This window comes from Harpia harpyja, chromosome 16, assembly GCF_026419915.1.
Source record: "Harpia harpyja isolate bHarHar1 chromosome 16, bHarHar1 primary haplotype, whole genome shotgun sequence".
NCBI classification, from domain to species: Eukaryota; Metazoa; Chordata; class Aves; order Accipitriformes; family Accipitridae; genus Harpia; species Harpia harpyja.
Window position 1 is genome coordinate 20,331,463 of NC_068955.1, and position 24,661 is coordinate 20,356,123.

The following is a 24,661-nucleotide window of genomic DNA, read 5'->3' on the forward strand; positions in this document are numbered from 1 at the left end:
TATATAAAACTTCAGATGACCAAGCCTGAAAGGGCTCATGTTCACATCAGACTGAGTTCTGCCATACCTGAAGTCTTAAAATGGTGTGAGCTCTCATAGCTCTTGAAAAAACATTTAAACACGAAGTTTGATTCCTCACTGTATCTTAAACAGCCATCCCTATTTTGGGAGCCCAAGTCTGAAAAAGCCTCTAAGAACAGAGGCAGAAGCAGACAGCTTTTCCCCAGCAAGGGCCCTGTAGACTAAGTCTGCCAGGGGTCAGCACAAGCAGCCAGATAACAGTTACTAGGTTGTAACCATACAGCCCACAATAAACTATAGGGGAACGGAAGTGTATACTGATTAAGACTGCTTAATTAAAGTTAGCAACTGAACCTGACAAAATTGCTCCCTCGTCTGAAGGACTCTCAATCCTATACGTTCCCAAATCTCTCAGCTCTGTTCTGTCTCTTGAAGAAGGTGTTATATTCTCAGAGCACTAATGCACCATCAAATATTTTTCTTAAGAAAAGCAGCAACTATTTTGTTCATAGCTTTCTTTTTATAGATGAGTTTAGGTTTGACTCCCCTTCACACTCTCAATACAATAGTAGGTAATGGCTTACAAATTTCAATTTAAAAAACCCACAAATGTATTGTGTTTGTATTATACACAGCAAAGAAATAAAGGCTATGTTTCTGGAGGATGGGGGCAAGATGCAAGAATTGCTTTTCAAATGCAGTGAAAATAATAATAATAATTCTGCCATTGTGCTGAGACCTTTCACAGCAGGACAAGTTTTTATTATCAAGATATAAAGTCCTGAGAAAGTAGATTTATAGGGGGCATAGTGACACTAATTAGAAATCCTTATGAGTGTCCATAGAGCACAACTTAAAGGCATTGAATGAGTCCACAAAATTAATCATGGGCATTTAGAAATGTTTACTCACATGCTACTGGTTTGGTTAAAGTCAGTTGAATTTTAGGAGCACGTACCTAGTTTTTAATATATCCCTGTAAAGCTCTTTGTTTTGGGTTACTGAGGAGAGAAAAGAGGAGGCAGTATCTGCCCAGTTATACATGTCCTGTAAATCATACCACTTGGAACCCTGGCTCTCATAATAAAATAAAATGCCTTGATATAAAATTAATAGTGACTCAGAGAAAATACTTTTTCTGATGGGTGTTGGGAGGTACTGGTACAAACGAGCTAATGGTCTCTGTTAAATTTCTAAAAGAAAAAGGTCAAAAGCAATTTGTCCCCAGTCCCCACCTTCTCTCCCAGTCCAAATTGCTTTCATGTTGGCAATACGTCAACAAAAGTAAAGATGTGAAATAAAATTTGGCCCCACTGAGATCAGTAACAAAGTTTCCACTGAACTTGCTGGGGACAGGATTTCACTTGTGGAGAGTAAAATATCACCTTACATGAGGGTTTGGTCCCCCTTGCTCAAGTCTGAGATCAAGCATGTTTATAAAGCGATGACTGCAGGACACCTGGAAGTGACATGTTCCGTGCTATGATTCTCCTGTGCATGCTCAGGAAAGCAAGGTGTCTGTTTTAGGTAGTTTGCAGTCTAAAATCAAGATCTGCAAAAATTATGACCAAACTGCCCTATTAAAGAAAAGGCACCTCTCAGGAGTAAATATTGTACTTGGTGGGTGGAAGCTGTTCCCAAATGAAGAAAAGACCAGCTATATTGTTCTGCTGTCTAGAGTTCATAAGAACCCACCAGTATAAAACTTTTCTGTGTGTTTCATTGAACAATTTTCAGCCCTATGAAATGTTATTAAAGCACTTAATATGAATATATGCAAAATATATTAACTTATATTACTTAGGAGAATGACAATATAGTATTCTGGACTATCAAGTCTAGAATTCTACTCCACAGAGTATACAAAACACTTAACAGCAGAGAAAAAGAAAACCCATACACTTCATACATCACCAGTGTTAATTATGTGCAATGTTGCAAAAGCAGGTAAAAAAAAACCCTAAAAAACTTTCTGTGCCTTAAGCTTTCAATTTGCTTTCTTAAGCATTAAGTATTTCCCCCTATTTTTTAGCGTGCACAACTAGAAATAATTTTACAATGTTTTCATGTATGTTCACTAAAAATGCAAAAATATAAAATCCCTATATCCTAACAATAATTTAGATTGATGTTTGCTGAATAATACTTGGAATACACTGCAAACAGGAAATACATGAAGCACATCTTTTTAAAACAGTTCCAAGAAAACGCTATATTTTGTAGCTTCTGCATGGAAGTGGACAAGAGACTGACCGTTTTTCCTGTAGATACGTAATTCTAACATCTAGGTGGAAGATAATTGTGATAGCTGCTTCCCCCTTTCTTAATAAGTGAAGCCGGCAACTTCAGGACCTGACCAAACAGGCATCAGTGACTATCAGCAGATGAAAGAAATCACCATAGTCTTTTTCAAAGATCGGCTGTTAACCAGCTTCAATGACTTTCCAGGCAGCCTACCTGGTTTGTTTGCAGCTTTAATACACTGGTGGCTACTTATGCAAAAAAGGCAAAAACTAATTAAATTTGTTTATGTATGTTATCGTGTGGAGCACTCATTTCCAGACATCAAGCTATGAATCATTAAATAACTGCTAAATTGGTCTCCTGGGATAGATCATGCCTCAGAGTTGGGCAGGCCCCCATCCCACCAAAGCCAGGTGTGCTCTGCAGCGAGCAGGCATTAAAACTGCTTTAAAGGCCATGATTTGGGTACGAAGCCAGGTCTCACACTGTGAGGCGAGTGGTAGGAAATCATGAAAACAGTGACAGCCCTCCTGTCAGAGTTACTCCTCTGTTTGATTAATGAGGGCATTTGAAAGACAATTAGCCAGAGCAGGTTTGGCTGCAACCAGCTTATCAATCAGGCACCCTCTATTCAAAGCACTAGTGCCTTCTTTTGGTTTTTGTTGTGAAAGAATTGTATCAGTGATACACAAACAACAAGGGACCTTTACATGTTATTTAAAAACAGGAGAGCAGAACGTAGCAAATCACAACTGAAATAGTAAAAAAAATGTTTTGTAAGCCACAAGCCACTGGTTACTGGCAAATCATCACCGCAACTTTCACATCACTGGATTTTTAGCTTGTGCCTGGTGAATTCAAGGCTGCACAACTACATCAAACGCTTCCAAGTTTCACAAGGGCAAGTTTAAACCAAGTTTTCAACGACAACAATGAAAGCCAACTACAAATGATTGCATCTGTAACAAAAACAAAAAAACCAAACAAAAAAAACCCCTTCATTGGAAAGCCTACTGTGAACCCCACTCTCTGAGCTTCAACATGTTTCAAATATGAACTGTTTCAGTTTTAAATAATTTGTTGCAATAATTCATCAGTTTGATTTATCCATTAGTAATACAACCTTATTGCTTTCCAGCTACCAGCATACGTAGAATTTAATATAATACTGACTTTTTTTAGACAGCTGCTCTCCCAGGAGCATGTTTCATATTTTGCTTTAACTGAGAGCTTTGCTTCAGCGGTGGTAGTCCTTGGCCCCATGTAAGTGATCAGAAATATGCAATGGACTATTTAAACCATGTCAGTGCTTTTCCTGAAGATTTACCTTTCCATCAGAACAGTTTTTATCAAATTAAGAAAATTATGATTTTTGCCTGTGAATAAGTAAGAACCAAATTACTGACTAATGTACTTAAATTACTCAGCCACTAGATGTGAATAAATCCAAGACTGAAAGAGCAGGATTGAGACTGAAGTGTGATGCGCCACTGTTCCTTTCGGTTTACAGTTAATTTTCCCTGGTAATACCAGATCAGAACTATTTTTAATGCATGACTAGTGTAGTCTACTAAGTGGATATATATGCAATGCTAGGAGGTTAATTTTTTTTAACCTTGCTATAATCTATTTCAGAAGTAATCTCACAAAATAGCTACATTGTGTGTGTTTGAATATGGAGCTAATAAAGTAAGAGGCAAATTAGTCGCTGATTAGATCAGCTAGAGTGCAAAGACAGAGGGAGCTTCAGCATAGCCAAAAAACTCCTCTGTCAAGCTCCCCTGTGTTCGAAGTATACGATAGTCCAGCAGACATGGATAGGGAACTATAATTGTTTTTAAAAACGGGGAACGGTTCCCACTGAGAACACACAGCTTGTCAAGAGGGTGAATCTGCAAAATCACTTTTGTTAAAATCTTCAGCCACCTCAATATGCCCCAGCAGTGGCACCCACAATGGGAGCACTGTTGTAAACTTGCCACTAGCAGTTTATACCCTCTGGCCCTGATCCAGGATCCACTACAGAAAGCCAAAGGCTCTTTCAATGGATTTTAAATTGGTCCCCACACTCCTCTAAGTTACAAAGGTGGTAATGAAGTATTGGGAGATGCTAATAGGGAAAAAAAAAAAAAATAGAGAGGATCTAAATAGGTGGTGGATAACCAGTGATTCCCTATGTTCTTACCAAGAAAGAGAGCAAACAGTTTCTCATTTGTCTACAGCTGTAATTGTAAACAAAAAGGGGCAAAGGCCTAAGTGGTGTGGCTCCCATCTGTGGGCCAAATTCTTCCCACCCCCACCATGGGGGCAGCCTTCATTCATCCCCCTTATTAGAAACTATTAGGCTAGTCTCTGGCCCAGGCAAACCCCTGACTCACACCTGGGCATCATCGAGAAGAGGGCTAGTTGGCATCGACAAAAACCATGCCATAAACGTGGCAGTGGTGAAGCCCTATGAACGCTTGTAGTGCTGTATTCGAGTCTGTGCCTGGTGTTGCTTAGTTTACTAGTGCAGACATAGCTGCTCTATTCTACTTTAACTGGATTCGGGGCACACTAATTGGCTCCTTGCAAGAGAGTGGTAAATGCTATGACTGTGCTTCAGCAAGAAAGCAGGAGTGCTGGGATAAATGCAGGCTATAACCTGCACTACTAGCTTGTGATCATTTCAGGGTAGGGGAGATCAAGTGGACAGAAATAGGTCCACTATTTTTATACAGATTAATACAGACTGCCAGCTTCCTCCAAATAACAAAATGTTAAAAGGACCCTGGGCAAGTGACAGAGACTTTGGGTTTTGTCATCACATCTAGGAGAACAATTGCGTCTTCCTCCTCTTATTCCTCAGAGTCAGAAAGCATCCAGACATTTTGCTTTCTCAGCAGTTTGAGGAAACAATGGCAGGAACAAGAACAAATATCCTGCAACATATCCCAGGTATTTAAAATTTGAGGTTGATAGATGGAAGAAAAAAAAAAAAAAAAAAAAAAAAGGGCACTTCACAAAGATAGATTCTTCTGTTTCCCATCAGTGACCCACAGCCCAGCCACAGCCATTTGCTTAGCTGGAGAAAACAGCCAGAAACGCCTTTTGTAGAAAACAAGCAGAAATGTTTATTAAGCAGAGATGATTAGACTACAGGTTTGACTGTTACATGGACTTAGATGTGTTACCTATTTTTCTATGATATCCATGGAGGATTTTTGCAATGTATTCTGTCTCAAAGGTCAAAACCTAAGAAAGACTTTAAAGAAAATGTCAACAGTTATGGCAAAGAAACACCTCTTTCCCTTATCTTCCAAAGGCATCAGATTGCTTTCCAGACACAACTGTGGACATTTTCTTTCCCCTACAAGCCCCTATGTGTTTCCCCTTTTGGCTCATTCTTCCGCAGCACACTTAGGGAGACTTCAGTTTCAAATCCAGGGATACTGAAATCTTTGGTGAAGAGCATCAAATCTTAAAATGTGCTCTGCTATCCAGGTCAAAGCACCTGGGCAATCAGAAGCAGCACAGAAATTTTGCCCCTCCAAATATGCTGAACAAGGTGCACGATCCACATGAATATATAGGCTTTTCCTGAGGAAAAAAATGAAGGCTTGTTGTAGCCATAATTAAAGAAATTTATTCTTTCACTGTCTATTTATTTGAACCTATGGTTCAGGCCTCGTAGTTTAATTGACTTTCATAAATCAAAAAAATAAATATATAAAGTCAATCCTGATCACAAGGTGCATAAAAATGACCTTGTATCCTTCTTCTTTGTGAAAAGTTGGAGAAATGCTATCTACCTAGGACAGATGGTTTTCACCTAGGCAAAAATGACAGAATGTGCATCTTGGTTGACATTCCATTAACTACAATTTAGAAATTCTTCCTTAGCCTTACGTATTTTTTAATGCAAGTAAAGTTTACCTTGCTAATTGGTTCACTAAGTAACACATCATTGTTATTAAAAGGAGAAATGAAAACTTGCTGACCTAACATCCATGGCTATGATTATTCTTGTCAATTATTTTACATTTGGAAAGCCAAACAAATGTTGTATATAAAAACTAAATACTGCATTTGGCATAACTTCAAATTAGCTGTCTCACCGTGCTTATAGCATGCAAATTAAACGCCCTGAATAAGCATTAATCATCATAATAGGCTAATTATTGTCAGTTAGCTATCGAATGAATTCTCTGCTACAACTTGCAGAGAATTTGGGAAAAATGTTAATAAGAAGATTCTGGCTACCTAAAAGCAAGAAACCAACATTGGGATTTTTACCAGTAAACAATTTTTAAGACAAATATATACCTTATTTTGACCAATTTGAACATTATTCTGGTTTTCCCACATATGTAGGCTTACTGTCTTTCAGTAAACCATATTTAGTCCAAAACCAGCTTTGTATGAAGACGTCTTTGCATCTATGTCACTTAAAAAGACTTGCTGAGTTTTAAAACATTAATTAACATGTTAATAAATAGCTAATCTTTGTCTTCTCTGGCCATGCACATGGCTACCACAGTACTTACAGATAGCAAGGGACTTAAATGTTTTACACAGAACTAAATGTTTTAGAAGAGATAAAGTATACATGAATGCAGACTGCTACTTAGAGCCAGTAGGGTAGGGCCTCAGAGTATGTATTTAATAAAGGAGTAATACATTCTTGAATGTAAATGGATATCCAATGCTTAAACAGAACTGAAGCACTTCTACGAATACACAAATGCCAACACATTCAAAATTAAGTCTTAAGCATTTAAAAATATCTTTAAAACAAGCCTGCAGCCAGGTTTCAGGTAGACTGGCTGGTATTTGTCTGCAGCATTTGTGAGAAGAGGTTCCTCCTAGTAGATTCATTTATATCCCCCTACATAACACATTTGTCTCATTTACTCGCAAGTTTTTCCCAAGGTGCTTGCTGCTGCAGTATTCTTACACTGTCATTAACATGTTCACCTTCAGACTGCCTCCAGGACTGGGAAGAGGCATTGGCCTTACTTTACAAATGGGAAACCAATGCAGAGTATGATTTCTACAGTGTCCCAGAGGAAATCCACCTCGAGTAGACATCAGAACCTCCTCTCCCTCACCACCACTCCACCTTCCAGGGTGTTAAAAATGGCTCAAAGTCACACGGAAAAGCTGCACGAAACCAGTAACAGCTCCAGATCACACGAGCCTTCCTTTACTGCCTTGACCACAGATCATCTCAGGGGAATGCTTTTGTACTTTTTTTTTTTCCCCCAAGAATTCGCTTGTGTACCTTAGTTTTTCTGCTTCATAACATTCTGTCTATAACACTGAGCTAAAGAAGCATGAAAGACAATGACAAAGACAAGATGCCTCCACAGATAATATGAAGGGTCTGTCAGAGAACAGTTAGTGAAGTATTGATTGGGAAACACTTAGTTACTCAGTTGTAAGAGGTAAAAATCACTTCCCAGCCCTCTACTGCCACATCCAGGGATCCCACTGGCCTTTCTGAGCACATTTCCCTAGGAGCTCTAGTTCAGCGCTCTTGTCACTGTGACCTCAAAATCTTTTAAGATATCAACTGTTTCACAGGATGCAATTGCCATTTCTGTTGACACTCATCTCCTTTGTACAGCCTTATACTTGGGTGTGTCAAAATACATTTTATTCCAAGAAGGTAGAGTCTATGTAATATGAAGTGATAAACACCTGAGGATGCCCTCCCTCATAATTTGCCACCAATCTTTGTCCAAAACTGTTCTTGGCCAAGTTGTTGTGGCTTGGCGTCCAGTCACTGAAGATGACACCAAACACTGCCAGAATTAGTCCTAGCAGAATGTCATTAGAAACGACCCACACAGTAAGGACTTTTCACTGAAAACCACTCTTTAGCATCTGCCAGTGAGGCCATTTTCAGTTTGTTTGTTAGATACTGCAGCGACAGTGTGAATTGCTACTGTTCCTCTTAATTCCAACATGGCATCAAGAGTTTTTTTGAAGCCTAAACACTCTGTGTCTACACAGTACATTCATTAGACTTGTAATCACATGAGAAAACTGAAAGCTTCTTTGATGAGGTCTTTTCATTATAAAACTATGTTGACAGCCATTAACTAGGCTTCCATTCTGTAATTCTTTGTCTATTGAATTCACTATCAGCTTTTCCATTAGTTTACCTGCAATCAATAGCAAGCTGACTAATCTATACAAATCAAAACCATTCTGCTTGCAGTTCTGAACACTAGCACAGTATTATCATTTGTGTTTTAAAATGTGCACAAAATCACATGCTTTAATAAAAATAAACAGGTTGACCAGAAATCAGCTCAGCGAAGTCCTTTAGAACTCTTGCAGTGAGGTCACCTAAGCCTGCTTGAACTAAAAAAAAAAAAAAAAAAAAAGTTCATTTTTCAAAAGACCTTCTCTAACTATGCTGCCAATGGGTTTTATAGTTGTTCATTGCATTGATATGGTATTTGGACACAATACTGTGTTTGTTTCCAAATGCAGTGTAATTATTTATTTAATAGTATCTGGGTTTTTTCTGCAGTATTAAGAATTTGGAAGTTTCCATCTAGTAAATGATCTACACAATTCTTTGGGTTTGGGGAATTTTTTTTCCCTAAATATGCTACAAAACCCATTGTCCTTGATCCTGTCAGCATGATCCCTCACGCCTTAGCTTCCGTTTTCAATTTTTATACTTCATTACTTCTAGTTTGTAAGAACCTTACAGAGATATCAATTGATGTATAAGTGTATATATAGCATAATAGTCATTTATTACAAGTGTGGCTTCTATTTCTCTCTGATACAGAACAGAACTTCTAGCTTTTTCAGTCTCCTGTACTCTTAAAATAACTCTCAATTTTCACTCCCATTTTTCTGTCTGCATTTTTCCATTTCCATTGCATTTCAATGTAGCTTCATCGTTCTCCCCAGATTAAGACATTCCAGTTTAGAGTATCCTGACAAGAAATAAAGATTTAAGTCTAAGATGCATCTGTTTTGTCCCTTTACAGGAAGGCAACATTTCAACTTGTAGCTCTGCTATGCACCACCAGAGATGTTGAGCACCTGACTAGCATATACTTTGGCATTAACTATGAGATTTAGGACACCTCTGAGGCATCCCTTTTCTTCTGTGACCTCAGTTTCATTCCCAGCTTCAGCCAGGATGAGGTGCGGAGAACAGCAACATTCAAACACCAGGTCCCATTGAACTGTGGCTGCTGAATTACCTAATTACTTAGACTGATAAGACCAAGGAGGTATTCATCCATAAAAATTTAACTCTTTCTTGCCTTGCAATTTGCTACTAATAGTAAAAGATTGCCTAGTGCTAATGGACTAAAGAGGAAAGGGATGAGACTGAAAAGAAAAAGAAAATTTGTGTTTAGAAAGAAAAGGAAAACGAAAGAAATTCACCCACCTAAGGGCCTTACAGCATAAACTTCTAGATGAGGATCCTATTTTTGCTTGTTAATATAACCGCATTCAAATGTAAATTATTCTCTTTTGAACAGATTAATGTCAAAAGACACTCAAGCAAAACACAGCTGAGGGCTAACCTTCCTACTTCACTTACATACGCACACACAATTTTTGATAATAAAGTATTTTTAGTTTATTTTAGATCAAAAGTCAGTCATTGCTGAATGTCTGTGCTAAAATACATATCGCAAAAGCCCTGTAGGAAATGAGTAGGTTTACAGTGTCGTTGCTGCTAAAATGAACATGAAATTGAACGTAGTCTGCAGTTTCACAGATTTTCTGCAGTGAAAAGAAATAGGACCAAGAGGATTGTAGAATATTTTTTCATAAAGAAGTTGTCCCTTTGTCCTGTGTAGCTGTGTGTACTCATAAAATCCACTGGAAACAGCAGAAGCTAGTACTTGAAAAGATCAAGTACTTTTACTTTAAAGTCAGGGCTTTCCTATTGCAAATCATGTTGAACTACAGAGAACCCAGTAGATGGATAAAAACAGCTGAATGGATCCTAAGTCCATCCTGCTCACACAACTCTGCATGATCATATTTATCTTCTCACAAGAAAGAAGAGTCAAATAAGCTCAAGTCATTATATAAAAGCCATCTATTTGGATAATTTTTTCACAAACTACCATAAAAAAATCCATTTTAAATGCACAGAAGTGATTTGTGAAGTGTTAAGGCCTATTTTGCAACAGCTGTTTAAAAAAATTACAATAAGGGCATAATCTTCTTGCTGTTCCAGCAGAACTTGACATCAGTAGGAGGAATTATATGGTTGGAAAAGTATGAAAAACAATATCAACAAAGCATCAATATAATAAAATCTCCAGAATAATTTTTCATCATCTTGATCATCAGAAATCTCAATAGCTGTTTTCCCATTTATTAAACAGGTCAGCAAGGACCGTGTAAGACCTGACGGGGTTTCTGAAATACCAGTGCAACCACAAAATTATAGGCAGTACCTGAAATAGAACTGTAACAACTAGCCATTTAGTAAGAACTTTCTTTTTAAAAAAAATCCCACAGTCTATCACGCAATGCACACTAGAAGAATTGCTACATATTTGGGCAAAGTACTTTGGTAAGATGGACATATCCACTGATCAACAATTTGTGGAGTATTATTAGTGTTCAAGTAGTAAAATAGACTCCAGCTGTGCTTAGTACCCCCTGGGTGATATAAAATAGTAAGTATTCATCATGACCTTTAGTCAGCTGCTTAACGGTAATACTAATGGACCTGCAATAAAATTTAGCTGACGTACTACTTAAGAATATTCTTAGGCGATTTTGCGGCATTAAGTTGGCAAATATAACTACATTTAGACTCTGGATTAAATAACAAATTTTCAATTATAAATAAATCTTACAGTTAAATGAATTTTGGTAGGTTTTAATGTGACAAAAATAGCTGGTCACAAAGAACACTTTCCGGCTAAGTGCTAACACTTAAACTCTAGCAAGCAAGGCTAGCATTTTCAAACACTGAAGCTTAACATGAATATTACTGTTTATGTAAATGGTAGCCCATGAAAAAGCTTGGTTTACAGTCACAGTCTGATACAACAAACAATGTGAACACACTAACCATCACAACAGCAGCAAAGTGGTCAGGCTGCTGTGTTCAATCTTACCAAATAAACTTCCAGAAGAACCAAACCTTTTGTAACGGAGAGATTTCTGCACTGCGATTGCCCATAGCTGAGGTGCAATTCAGCACAGCCTTTGTTATCCATAGACCTTGCAGTCTTGTCCTGATCCATTCAGCTCTGCCATCTTTGCACTGGGATTCTACCAGACAACTGACTAGGGGTCTTCCCAAAATACCTCGTGCATACTTCACAGACCGATAAAAGAACTCACTAAAACTTTGCTTAAACTGCAAGGAAGTATTATAGGCCTGGACTTCTTCTGTTGCTACCTTTCTTTGTCAATATGACCTTTAAAAATTTTAGATTTTGTCATTATTTGCTCCCATCTCTTGCTCTTTCTTTCAAATATGTTCTTCTTATGCCTTGGTAATTTATGTTACATATTCTTGGGTTTGGATCACCTCCAACTTTGTCTCTCTGCTTAACCATACTGTTAAAAAAAAAAAAAATCTCACAAAAACAATCTTCTAAAGATGTTTAGTTCTCTGTCCCAGCTCCTGGGTAGTGTACGAAAGAGCTTTCCTTCTGTTATGTCAAAGTTCAGAGTCTTCCCATTCTGAGATGGATATTTCCGTAAAGTGACAGAAGTGTACTGATCTGGTATGAATGCACTACCCATCCAAAGACTGAAGTTAAAGAGAATTTTTTACAGTTTGAGGATAGTTTTCTGCAGAGAAGCTGAATAAATTATTGAAATTGTAGTCTCTACATAACCATAGATATGAAAGCAATAATGATTTACTTTTAGAAGGCTGAGTGGAAAAATACATTTTCTTCCAACTTCCGAATTTACCCTAGGATTTTTTGTGTATTAATATGGTACAAAACCCTATTCATTCTTCCCAGATTTTCACACAGGCCTTTCTTCCAATGTTTTATCTACATAATATTATTTTAGGGACGCAAGTCTCTTTCAGAATAACATTGTGTGTCTGTTATCCTTCTAGCACCACCCTCCATTCTCCCTTTTGATATCCCACACCCTACATCAGCCTTATATTAAATCTAAGCAAACATAAGACCCCAGAAAATGTTGCTTTGCTTCATTTTTAAACTATATGATATGAATATATCTTTTTCTCCTACAAAATACAATTTAAGAAGCGTTTGGAAAGACCCGAAGAATCTAATTTGTATACTACTTACAATTTTATACTCCTGCATTTGCCCTCCTGAGTGTTCAGCAGTACACCTGCCTTCTGTGGTTTCCCTTCTACATCCATTTGTACCAATAAAGTGTAATTTTTAAAGGGCTTGTATTCACAAAACTCCTGATAAAGCCACTGACACAGGTTTTATCCTTTAAATTTCTAATCCTACTGTTTGTTCATGTACAAGGCAAATGTAATTGAGGGCATGAATCCATTTTATTTGCACATATTCAAATGCTAAAGCAGACCTTATCAGAGGGGATTTAAAGAAAAGGGGAGTCGCAGAAATGTTGATTTTGGGTCTGCAGAGAACAATGCTGAAAGACAATCTTTCTGCTACAGCATCGTCTAGGAAGCCAGGACAAGCAAATACATACAATGAATTAAAATAATAAAATATTTTACAGGAAGGTTTTTGAAGTGCTGAAAACAGGCCTAACTGTTCCCATGCAACTTTTACCACTGATTTCAATAGCAGTAAAGCTAGACTAACACCAAGTCCTTTTTAAAATTCTGTCTTGTGTATCCCAGCTTTAACCACAAAACCACAATAGAAACTATGGGTTGTTGAGGCAATATCACAACTCCTGGGATATGTAGTTGAATATTACTTACCCTTGGAGACTGAGGAAGATGGTAGAAGTAGGCAACTTGCAAAAGCAAGGTCATAGGGGTACTAATAGAACTCAGGTGAGCCAAGAGACAGATTAAACACAAATGCAATACCAATCTCCTCCTTACTTCCCCACAAGCTATCTTTCCCTGAAACAAAAGAGACAGAAGCAGTCCAGTAACAGTCACCATTTACCAATAGAAAATCAGGCTCTTACTGCAAATATGTTTCCTCTTTGTGAGCACAAGGCATGCTACATGTACTACTGTATGCAGCAACAGTTGAGAAATAATAATCTTATCCCATTCACTACTATAACGTAATCTATTTTGTACTATGTGACAGAGACAGTGCTAACCAACATTGTTTCCATAGTTATCATAGGGAGCGATGACCATAGTTCCAAAATCCCGGACTACAAAATAAAGGTTGCACCCACTCTGCAATTCTCAGAAACAACTGTGGCTAACACAGAAATACCCAAGCCAGCTGTAGAAGTAAGCTCATCCCAGCAGCATGAAACTCAACTTATTTTGGTGGGAAACAACTGCAGTATACGCATATCCAAACAACAAAGAACTTATATGGAGTGTATGTATTTCTCTTAACAATGCACACATCAATCTTATCTAAGATACATACAATGGGAGTTGTGGTAGGAAAAGATACTTGCAAACTTCATTGATGCTAGAAAAGCTTCATCTCCAGGTAGTGTCCCACAGGCTGTATCTCATAGGCACCACAATAGTTTAGATTACAGGTGCTGCTGTTCAATAATCTGATACAGATTATTGCTATTCTTTATTTCTTCACCAAATAACATATTTCGGAATGCACATTGTTTTTACCGGTGACTGGTTAGCCAGCACACTGCGAAAAGGCTACAGAGCAAGCCTTACTGTAACCTTGCTCCTCCGTGCAACCTTCTCAGCACAAGCCAGATGGGTTCTTGCCTTCCTAAGCAGTATGCAAAGCGGGGAAGCAAACCATAAGCATCTATGTCTCTGATAAGCACCTGTAATAATACAGATGCATTCCAGTGAAAACAAGGCTACATGCAGGGTCTCTGTTCAACACAACAGTGCCTACTGTCTCTGCTAAGAGTAAGTTACTCAGATCACACACTTCCCACCACAGTTTTCTTTTGAGAAACACCCACGTACAGTATTGCTTTGAATTGTTTTCTCCTTTTCCAGATCAGCAGCTAGAAACTCGCCCATTTTCCATGCTTTCAAAGTTTTCATTTTCTGCAAAGAGAAGGCATTACCACCTATTCTTTAAACTAATTAACTATCCCTTTTAGCTATAATTTCTCTTCATATAAAACATTTGTAAAAGGTCTGTTTTTCCCCATGCCCTCTTTTCTCTCTTCTGGCTCTTCATTATGACCATGCCTAATTGTGATGAGCTGTCCACCATTTACTCTACAGGATTGTATAGAGCTTTGTAATGTGCCTGCCACTGATGTATTTACAATTGGAAGCAGTTAACTCTTTAGTCCTGCTTCCTTGTTCAAAACAATGAACTGCATGAGGAACTAGTGCTTAGCCCCAATTAAAGATTTTTAAAAGTCTCCATTTTAAGCCTGAGTACTCCAAATTGAGCATTTGTCAAAGGCCCCGTCACAGTTCCAGATGGAGGGAGGGAAATCCTACTGAAGAGAAGAATAGGACTATCCCATCCATTAGGGTGAAAGTTCTTCTCAGTCAGCATCTTAAACATGTAATCAGTATGGGATCTATTAGGTCTGCCTTGTCCATACAACCTGCTGATCTCTATCAGCGTTGTTATCAAACAATGAGGTTGCCAATATTCATAATTTCAACATTTTTTTCCTGAAGAGAATCTAACTATCTAACTCAACTGCTAAAATGGAGGGGAGGAATTTTTTTTTTTTTGTAAGGTTATGAATATGAAAGAAGCTCTTCTTTCTGCACTAGGAATTCCAGCATTTTTGCATCACGAAAGTTTCTCAGAGCTGCTCTTGACATAAACCGAGCAAAATACATTAAAATATCAGAAGAAATATCTCTCTCTCTTCTATTTCCCTTTCCAGTTAAAAGACCACACTCAAGCCATTTGCAGTTTCTGCAGTTCCAAGATTATTTTCCCCAGCATGTAGCAATTCTAAACTCTAGCTCCTTCACATTCCTATTTCAGGGTAAATTCCCTCAAAATTACATGAGGGTGGTTCTAAAGGCTCTTGTATTCCACTATTTAAATATTTTTACTATTTTCATACAAACTACACGCATCTTTAGAGTTAACATCTATGGACAGATGAATTAATGTTATGCCTCTTGATCAGCTTTGCACTGGACAGTGATTGTAACATGATGAATGATTCTTTTTCCTATAGAAAACAGAATATAGCAGTTGACAAATGTACATGGACAGCTACCTTTCTGAGCAAAAATGTTCATATTTTGGTATCTTGATATTGACAATCTGTCTAAAATGGATCCACTTAAAACTTCAGTGCAGTGCTGATAAACCACTTTGTATGTCTTCTTGTCTTACACGTTTTCTTTCTACTAAGGATCTCTGTACATGTTGAAAGAACATAGCTTCAGAATACACTTACAAGATGGGCAACTAATATCTATATTAAACAAAGGCAGAAAGAAGAAAAAGACCCAGTTTACATCTATAAAGAAAAGAAACAGTAATGAGATCTGATGTATAGAATAACTGCTGAAAAACTAGAACTTTATTTCTGATCTGAGTCCTAACAGCTAAGCTGATGCAGCAGGGCCGTGCACCTTTGACACAAATCACATTCTTCAAAAAAAAAGTTAAACATAAGTATGCAATGTTTGTCCTGTATCACTTTTTGAGACCGAGATATTAAAGTAATATTTATAACAGTACTTATTTTAAAAAGTAGATGGCATATATTTTTATGCAAAAAATACCTTACTTTCAGCTAGGTTACTGGATTCTGGGCTTTAAGCTCTGCAGAACTTCTAAATCATGGGCATTCAAAAGTTACATGCCATAAAAGCACTTTTTAAAAAAATAAAAGTAAAAATAAAAATCAATGCAGTGTGATCAAACTGGGGAGACTACTGTTTGTGTGCTGCATGTCCAAAGACCAGAGTTGCAAGTAGGTAAGAACAACAGCCAGAAAAACAGAACAACACATGAAGTGAGCATCAAACTACACTTACTCCCACTCCCCCAAAGGATCCAGGAGAGAGCAGCAGCACAGTGTACCTGAAGCTTAAGTGCTTTTTCAAAACTACAAATGGAATTGTTTTAAAAGAAGGTACTATATGGGGCTCTCTTCTCCCCATATTCTGTTCATGTTTTCTCCCTCATCTATTTGTTTATTCTGTTGTAACTACTGTCAGAAATATTAGGAACTAAGGTGACAGAAATATTCCTGCATGTCAGCTTAGCCTGCTTTCCTGGGAATTAAAACAAAACCAAAAAGCAACAATGGAGAAAAAGCTCTTCTGTCAGTACTACATTTTGTTACTCTAGGTGCTTTCACAAATGGCTGAGGGACTGCAGTGGGCAGAGTGACTTCCTAATGGAATGACTTAGCTATGTTTATTGCGCTCAGACCTCTGTTTATTCATGTGGGGAAAGTCCACTCAAAATGAAAGCTTGTCTACAACCACAGACTGCAGCAGTTTCTCTTTAGCAATGCCCTTCCTCTGCAGTGGATAAAACATGCAGTAAACGCAATACCAAATGCAAGCAGAAGATTTGTTGAAGTTTCAAGGCTAATCTTGAAGCTTTATCTCAGACCAATTCTCTGAGCAGATATCTTTCTTTCTTCTCTAATTTCTTTCTGCAACTCTGAACACCAGTCCACCGCTTGCTCACTGAGCATCACTAGCCCTCGATTATCACAAGTTGTATTTTCACCTGTCCCTTTGCACTTCCCTGGAACTTTTCACATGTTCAATTAACATGTTCAAGCCCATCTCCCCACTAGCAGTGAGAAGAGTCCCTCGGCTATAAAATTTGTTCTTGGATGCTGAAGTTTTAATTAGCATTTAACATATGAGTAATCATGGTATGTGGTTTGCACCAAATCTACTGAAAAAGAAGCCCTCACTTAGAACCTAGTTTTCTTTAATGGTATATAAACACATGGTAAAAGCTATCTGCTTCCTCCTTGTCAGAAACTGACCCCCAGAAAAGTTACAGTCCCTTCTTAAAAAAAAAAAAAGGAAGAAAATTCAACGTGTGTCTTCACAGAAGGTTTCTAATATACAGTAGGTGTACTGTACAGTGGTTCCCCCTACCCTGACTGCGTAGATGTCTAAGGCCAGCAAACCTTTTCCAGCAGACAGCAAATGCCTCCTTTCCTTCTTACCTGGTCACCCCAGTTTCTGCCCAAAGGAAATCAGCTTTTCATCCAGCACACAGGCAGGATGCACCCCTTGTGCTCAATTACAGACAAGCTTCCTAAGATTTCTCAGCTGCAATGACAAGAGTAGCACATCAGCTGTTTTCCATTTTCCAAGGGAAAGAGAGCTGTATACTTTCTATATTCTTCTTTTGACAGGTAGGAGAACAGAGTTTCCTAATTTGAATCCTTCAAGCTTTCTGCTTTTTCCTTTTCCTTAGCAATTTCTGTGTCTTCCTTATTCTACCTAGGAGAAAGGGATCCTAGAAATCGTTCTAGCCTAAATTGTGTCCTGGGAGAAACCACACAACACAGCCATGCTATTTATGCACTTACAAAGCAAGCAAAAAACAAACCCATAATTTGCAGCCAGAGAAAAGGATTCTTCTAGCCTGCAAAAAAGCAACATGTTTCCAGTTTTCAGGTTTTGGAGACAGTCTGCTGCACTAAACAAAAGGGGGATTTCATTTTGAAAATAGCCATTGTTCTTCATTCATGTAAAAGTATCCACTGCTTGAGCTACATGAGCATTTTGAGGTATAGGACACAGCGCAATACTGCCTGGCAAAGCAGTACTCACACAGAAGAGGAGCAGAATGCACATCGATAGGAAATCTTCTGCATCTAATCCATTTCACAATAAAGTTTATTATTAATACCTTTGTAACCCCCTCTAGTTTCCAATATGCTCCAATCACGGTTGTGACAGCCGAAGAAAATTGAACTTTTCTACACAATTCTCACTAATATGGCCTGCTACTTGGTCTTATTGTTATTAGAATAATTTGCTCCCAAGTTCTGAAATGAACTCTGTGCCCAAGTAATTAAAGCTCTTAAAGTTTCTAGTCCTTTGTTTAAAGAATTCGTCCTTGTGCTCTCTATGCCCCATCAGCTACCTAATTAGCAGAGCCTTTGCGTGATTAAAAATTCTCACAGAGATTCTGCTGGATATTTGCCTCTCTTAATGAGTGTTTGTGGACAGCTGGGAGCGGGAGCTGGTTCCCTCCTCCCAGGACCTCCAATGAATTCTGCAGACCTCTGTCAGGGCCCAGGAGTGAAAGCTGTCATTTTAGTAATGTGGATGAAAATTGGTCAAAAGCACTGTGGTCCTTGAGGAATGAAAGGCCTTGAAATATAAATGAAGATGAATATTCATATTTGGTTCAATAAGTGCCAACTATTAATATACATGTCTGTCAGTAAGAAAAGTCAGAACTTATTCAGTTGTGCCTGGCATAATTTGGCTTCTAATTCACAATTATCCTCCTATTCTTTGCATTACTTTTCAGTTAATTTTTTCAGTTAAAAACTTGCTGGAAAATGAAAGCATTGCTATTGCCACAAAAATAAGTACTCTTCTCTATCCTTCAGCTAATTTACTGCCTGTTAAGGATCACCTGTGGCTTTTACACACAGGATTCTAACTATCTTGCTCCGATTTTCCATATCTTGTTCTCTCTCTCAATGTCAGCTTTTAAAATAGCTCATTGTATGCCTCTGGAAGTATACCAACTTACTTTATGGAAATTCTCATTAAATTCCCTACCCCTCTCCACCGTGACCCTCCACTTACTTTATTTCAAACCCAACTCTAATTTCATATCTGTTGTGATTTTTAAGGACTGCAGCATTAGGTTGAAATATTACATAGGGTGGTTTTGTGGGGGTTTGGGGTTTCTTTGGTTTTCTGTCTGTTTTCTGAGTACAGTACATGTTTGGTTTTGGGAAGGATGTATGACGACCCTGAAGAGATACTACCCCGCTTATTACTAGCGACAGACTACTAATTTCTGAAATGGAAGACTGGGATTACAGAAGACTACTAAACATATTCGAACTAGAAAATCCTGCTTCACATGAGAGTGATCTCTTCCTCAGTGACATTTGAGAAATTAGAGCTAAGTGATTTTACTAATCAATATAATTCCCCTTTTAGAGCTAAGTGATTTTCCTAATCAATATATTCCCATTTATCACTTTGTCCCAAACACCATGTGCACTGGGACCAATATACATATTAGACACTTAGTTCTTAAGAGAATAAAAAGCATTGGAGAAAATATTGCAAAGTGGGATTAATACTTGGTTTACAAAGTTAAGATGATCAGAGAAAACTGAAACTTTGTGTATATGAGGAGCTATATAGATCATATATGCCAATGAACTGAAATGTATTTTGGATTTCTGGACTAGAATCCGGGGCGGGGGGAGCCATGAGGAAAGTATTTGTTTGTTTCCTTTAACCACAATATTACAGATCAGCATATCGAAAAAGGAATGTAGAGATGTGACTACCATGAAACCTGCTGCATCACCGAAAGGTTATACAGAGGCCACAGAGTGATTTAATTCAGCTTTACTCAGGAAATCTAACAGGACCGCATCCTGCAGAGACATGCTTTGCTAAGTGACAGAGGAACATTTATTGTTTCAAATTTTACTTGGTCGTGTTCCTGCTGACACATAATATGAGCTTGTCTGAGTAAGGCATAGGTAGGAATCAGAGATGCTGTAACCTAATGGAACAGTATCTTGAGAGAAGGATGTGAAGCACCAGAAACCAGCACACAAGAGAAAAGAGACCCTGGATGTTTTGACACAAGTGACCAGATTCTTCTCTCATTTATACTGGTCCCGGTCCATTAGCTTCCAGGTGGTACATCTGTGAAGCCTGTAAGTTAAACAGCTTTCTGTTCAAAGCTTTTAGGTTAAACAACTTTTCTTCCAAACCATTTCTGTCTACATTTCATATGGCGCTTTTTTTGTGTGAGTAGGATATTATTTTTCACTCTGCCTGCTAGATGTAGATTTGTTTCAGCAGAGAATGGTGATCAGCTGCTTTCACTGGCAGTTTGAAAAATGGAAGAAGTAAGTTAGGACAGGTGTGGGTGCACATTAGTGAGGCAATTAGGTTTGGAAATATTAATTTATCACTTGTAATAAGGTCATGGATTATAGATCTATATCCATGATACACCTATTAACTCAAAGGTTCCAGTTCAAAGGATCCAAAACAAACTGGGGGGGGTGGGGGGTAATATCTTTTTTTTTTTTTGAAAGAGTGTTTTGGTTTGCATGTTTTCAGACTACCTGCCAAAAGATAACTTTTCTTGGGTTGGAATTGAAAAGCCATGACTCCACCTCTGTTGCACGTTATCCCAAACAGAAGCCACAGGACAGACACTAGTCCAAAATTCAACAAGAGTGGACTGAAATATTGTAAGCATTTTAGGCTTATGATTAAAAATTGCCACAATTCCAACAAAGTCTATATTTACGTGTCCTTACTTGTTCATACTTGCACAGTGGTCATAAGTCACAAACCCACATGCAACAACATGCCATTTTACAGAACTCTTTTGAGTTTATTGGGCTCCTAGGGATTTAATATCCATCCAGTCTATGTTAGGAGAATGTGCCATTTGCATCACTACTATTATTAACCAAATTTTTTCCCCTAATATAATAAACATTAAAAAAAAAAAAAAGTGAGTCAGTTTAGAAACTAACAGAATAAAAACATTTGCAAGGTTTTTCCCCCCTGCCTCATTTTCTGGGATTTCATGTAGCACATTACCAGAAAGTACCTTGAACATAATAATTGTCATACCAGACCAGATCAAAGGTCAACTAATTCTGTCTCATTTGCAGAAATTAGCAGCATACAGGTGCTTTAGAAGACTGTTCAGTACAGTCATATGTACAACTACCAAATAATCCACCCCTTTATTTTCACAACTTACTGTGCACCCATGGCCGCAAAAGGGGAACAGCACATATTAGTGAAAAAAAAAAAACAAAAACCCATCTGTGATAATATGAAAGTCAGTAGAGTAGGAAAAGAAGAAATTAATCAGGTAAGTACAAAGTAAGAAAGGAAAGTACTATTTTAATTTAATGTTTGGCAAAGGCTCAGCTGAAAAGGTAGAGCTGGCACCACACTCCAGGATACTAAACCCTGGCTTTAAAAAACTGAGCAAAAGCAAACTCCCAAGTCACGAACCTCCCTCAGAGGACTGACTCCCCCTGTTCTTCATGATGTAGACACTGACTGCAAAAGCACCCCAGCTCCATATTCAGCCCTGAACACCACACCACCCCCCACCCTGCCCTGAGCATAGAGGGATATATGCTGCAAAAGCAGGAAAGGAAAGTTCAAGAGGGCTGCAAGAATCAGCAAAGTGCCAAGGTTTATGGAGGCATTCAGTTCCACTGCAGTTCTATGTGCATTTGGATGTGGAGGACACTACAAGATTTTAATAAAGATGCTGATATTTAAATTATTTGTGAACTAATTATCATTTATTCTGCATATTTAGAAGCTGGCTTGTTCATTTACCTTGCTTTTAAAAATAAGCTTTTTTGTTACAGAAGCACGGTGAAAAAAGACAAGCAAAAGGAAAAAAGGGTTTGATTTTTTTCTTAAAGATATTTTCAAAACTGTTCTGAACACAGCAGTATTAGGTTCAGAAATTGTGTCATCAACCACACGTGCTACAATAGATGAAAGTCCTGTCTCAAATTGGTATGGATATCTTGGGGGAATCATTATAGGAAATCTGCACAGAAGTCATCTCTTAAGGAGGGATTTGAATTGAGACAGGGAGATCGTTTGACATACAAAGCATTGGGGGAACATGGGAGACTGTGAGGATGAGAGCAAGGGAAGGATAAACAGTAGGTAGGCTTCTTTCACATAATAAAACCATCACACGTAGGAAAGAGGCTATCTGTGACTAGATACTGTCACAAAAATGCACTGAAATTGGCCATAACTGCAAAGTCAATAAAATGCTCTTAATCTTTCAATAAACAATTTATTTTTAAAAGTTATTCTGGAGCTATTGAAGCTCCTGGGGTGGGGAAGTAAATGCATTTTAAATGTGCTGTACAGTATGCAGTATCACAGGTTTAAGTTTCATTTTATCAGATGTATGGTTTAGTCATTTGAACTCTGGATTAGAAGCCAAATTCCTCCACTCTAACACTGACTCCTTTTCTGGCTTTCAACAAATCATTTAAGGTCAGACTCGAATAGCTCTCCTCATGAAGGAGGGCAGGTGCTATGCAATACAAGACAGGAAAGCAAAATTTGCCCTTCAAATCAGTTGGCTTCTGTGAAACTAGTGTAAAATATTCACCTATTTTCTTGCAAGGCGGTCACCAAAATGAGTTATTGTAGTTAACATTTGGAAAGAATTAAGAATATTAAATAGAGCTGGACAAACGTTTTGGCCAAAAAAAGAGGACTTTGCGAGTTTTAAGATAAAAATTCTTTTGGAAACCAGCACAATAAAAATAGTTTTGCAAATATGTTACTTCTCTAAATTTTCCTATTGTTTTCTCCTTTTTATCCATATAGAAAGAACACATTGACAGAGGAACAAAGAGGGTACAAATAACGGCAAAACAGTAAATATTTCTACGTGAAAAAGCCCCCTAAATGATCATGGCATTTAAATGCAATTTTTCATTACACATTTGCTTTCAAACCTATTGCAGAATATACTAGGCTCAAAATAGTTGCTCAGACTGGAAATCATTCAGAGAAGGCAGCAATGCACATTCTCATTTGCTAGCTTGATCCCCTCTCTGTCACTTTAATGTCTCAGTAACTGCTAGGAGTGTTTTGGGGAGGTCATTCTAGCAATTGACTCTTTCATCAATTATTACTTACCCATTTCAAAGTTGCTAGGACACTTGCATGTATTTTCATTACACAACCGGCTTAAAACAAACCTCACTGCCCAACTTTGAGGTAGCATGTAGGAACCTGTGTTCAAGATTCAACATCAGTCTCTTGCTTTGGAGGCGACTTCAGCCTAATTTAATACAGACTACATACTTCATTAAGAGATTTTACTTTGTCCTCATTGAATTCTGTACTAACCCCTTCTGACAGGCTTAGCACAGGACTTTGTAAGGTATATGTAACCAATGCCAGTATAAAATACATTTATCCAAGCAAGATGCTTTAAGACAAAAAGTGAAGATACATTATCAGGATTACCACTGTAAACCACTTCCATGAGAAAAGTGAAAATTTGTATTCATTTGCAACAGCCGCTCATACTGCTACAACATATTCTGCAACTACTTGAAAGCTGTGAAGTTGTCTAAGTCCTGAGGAGGTGCCAAAAAATGCTAAGCTGTTAGGAAGTCTCTTCCCCAGGTGACAAAGGACCACCATTGAACAGAAAAAAAATGAAGAAAAACAGATTTGCAGTTTATGAGGTCAAAATGGCACATGCAGGGTAGCCATCAAGAAGCAAAACCAAGACAACAGCTACTGCTTTGAAAGGAAGTCAGTTAAGAGCAGCAGCCAAAGGATATTTACTTTTATGCATACATAACAAGTGTCTGAAAAACAAACCTCACTAATGGCACCAGTAAAACACATTAGAGAGCTCATCCTTCACTGCACATTTAAATAGACTTCTTGGTAGCTTCAAAGAGAGACAAGGGTAAACCTGTGCTCTATATCCTGAAATTAGGAATTGATTCCATTTACATAGTGATTAAAAACAAAGGCCAAATCAGAAATGTGCTCAGAAAGCACCCATCCAGCAGCACAGCTCAGTTGCTTTTGGAAATATGGCCACAGTCTGTTGCCTTGCCTGTGTAAACTGTAGGAACACTGTAGTAATGCTGCAAGTACCAGGAGGGTCCCTAGCTGACTTCATAGCTTGGCAGAAACAAGCTCAGGTACCGAGGGAATATTCTAAAAGGTAACGTTGGAAACATTAGGGAAGATTAACACTCTAACGCTCATTGACATTACCTGGGGGCTCTTCAAGTACTTCTTTCTGTCTTGAATCACAGCTTCTGCCTTTAACCATGCAGAAAGGAAACAAGTGGTGACCTAATTACTACAAATTCTTCCAGAATGGCTCTGCTAGTGTACCAAACCTTGGAAAGAAGGTATTACGTTTCTCATCCTACCCCTTCACTTGCTCCACTTGGTGATCTCTGAAGTGCTCATTTCTGAAAATTACTGTAGTTTATTGTGGTGGGTAATAGGCATTATACTAGCATTTAATAGATGCCCTTTGAAGTTACCATCTGACTTATAGCCTAGAAAAGTTCTGTGGAAGACTCTGTTTCCTTCCTCATGCCCCCATGGAAACTGAGCTAACTTTGCAGCCTA

At 38.0% G+C, this 24,661-nt stretch overlaps 1 long non-coding RNA gene across 1 annotated transcript in view; it reads right to left on the minus strand.

Annotated features, from left to right (window-relative positions):
• The window catches only part of LOC128152829 (uncharacterized), a 162,320-nt gene extending 144,821 nt beyond the window's left edge, over positions 1 to 17,499 (minus strand). The window contains exon 1 of the long non-coding RNA XR_008238769.1: positions 17,411 to 17,499. This is a non-coding gene — a long non-coding RNA (uncharacterized LOC128152829). The remainder of the gene's footprint in view (positions 1 to 17,410) is intronic.
• Between the last annotated feature and the right edge of the window lie 7,162 nt (positions 17,500 to 24,661).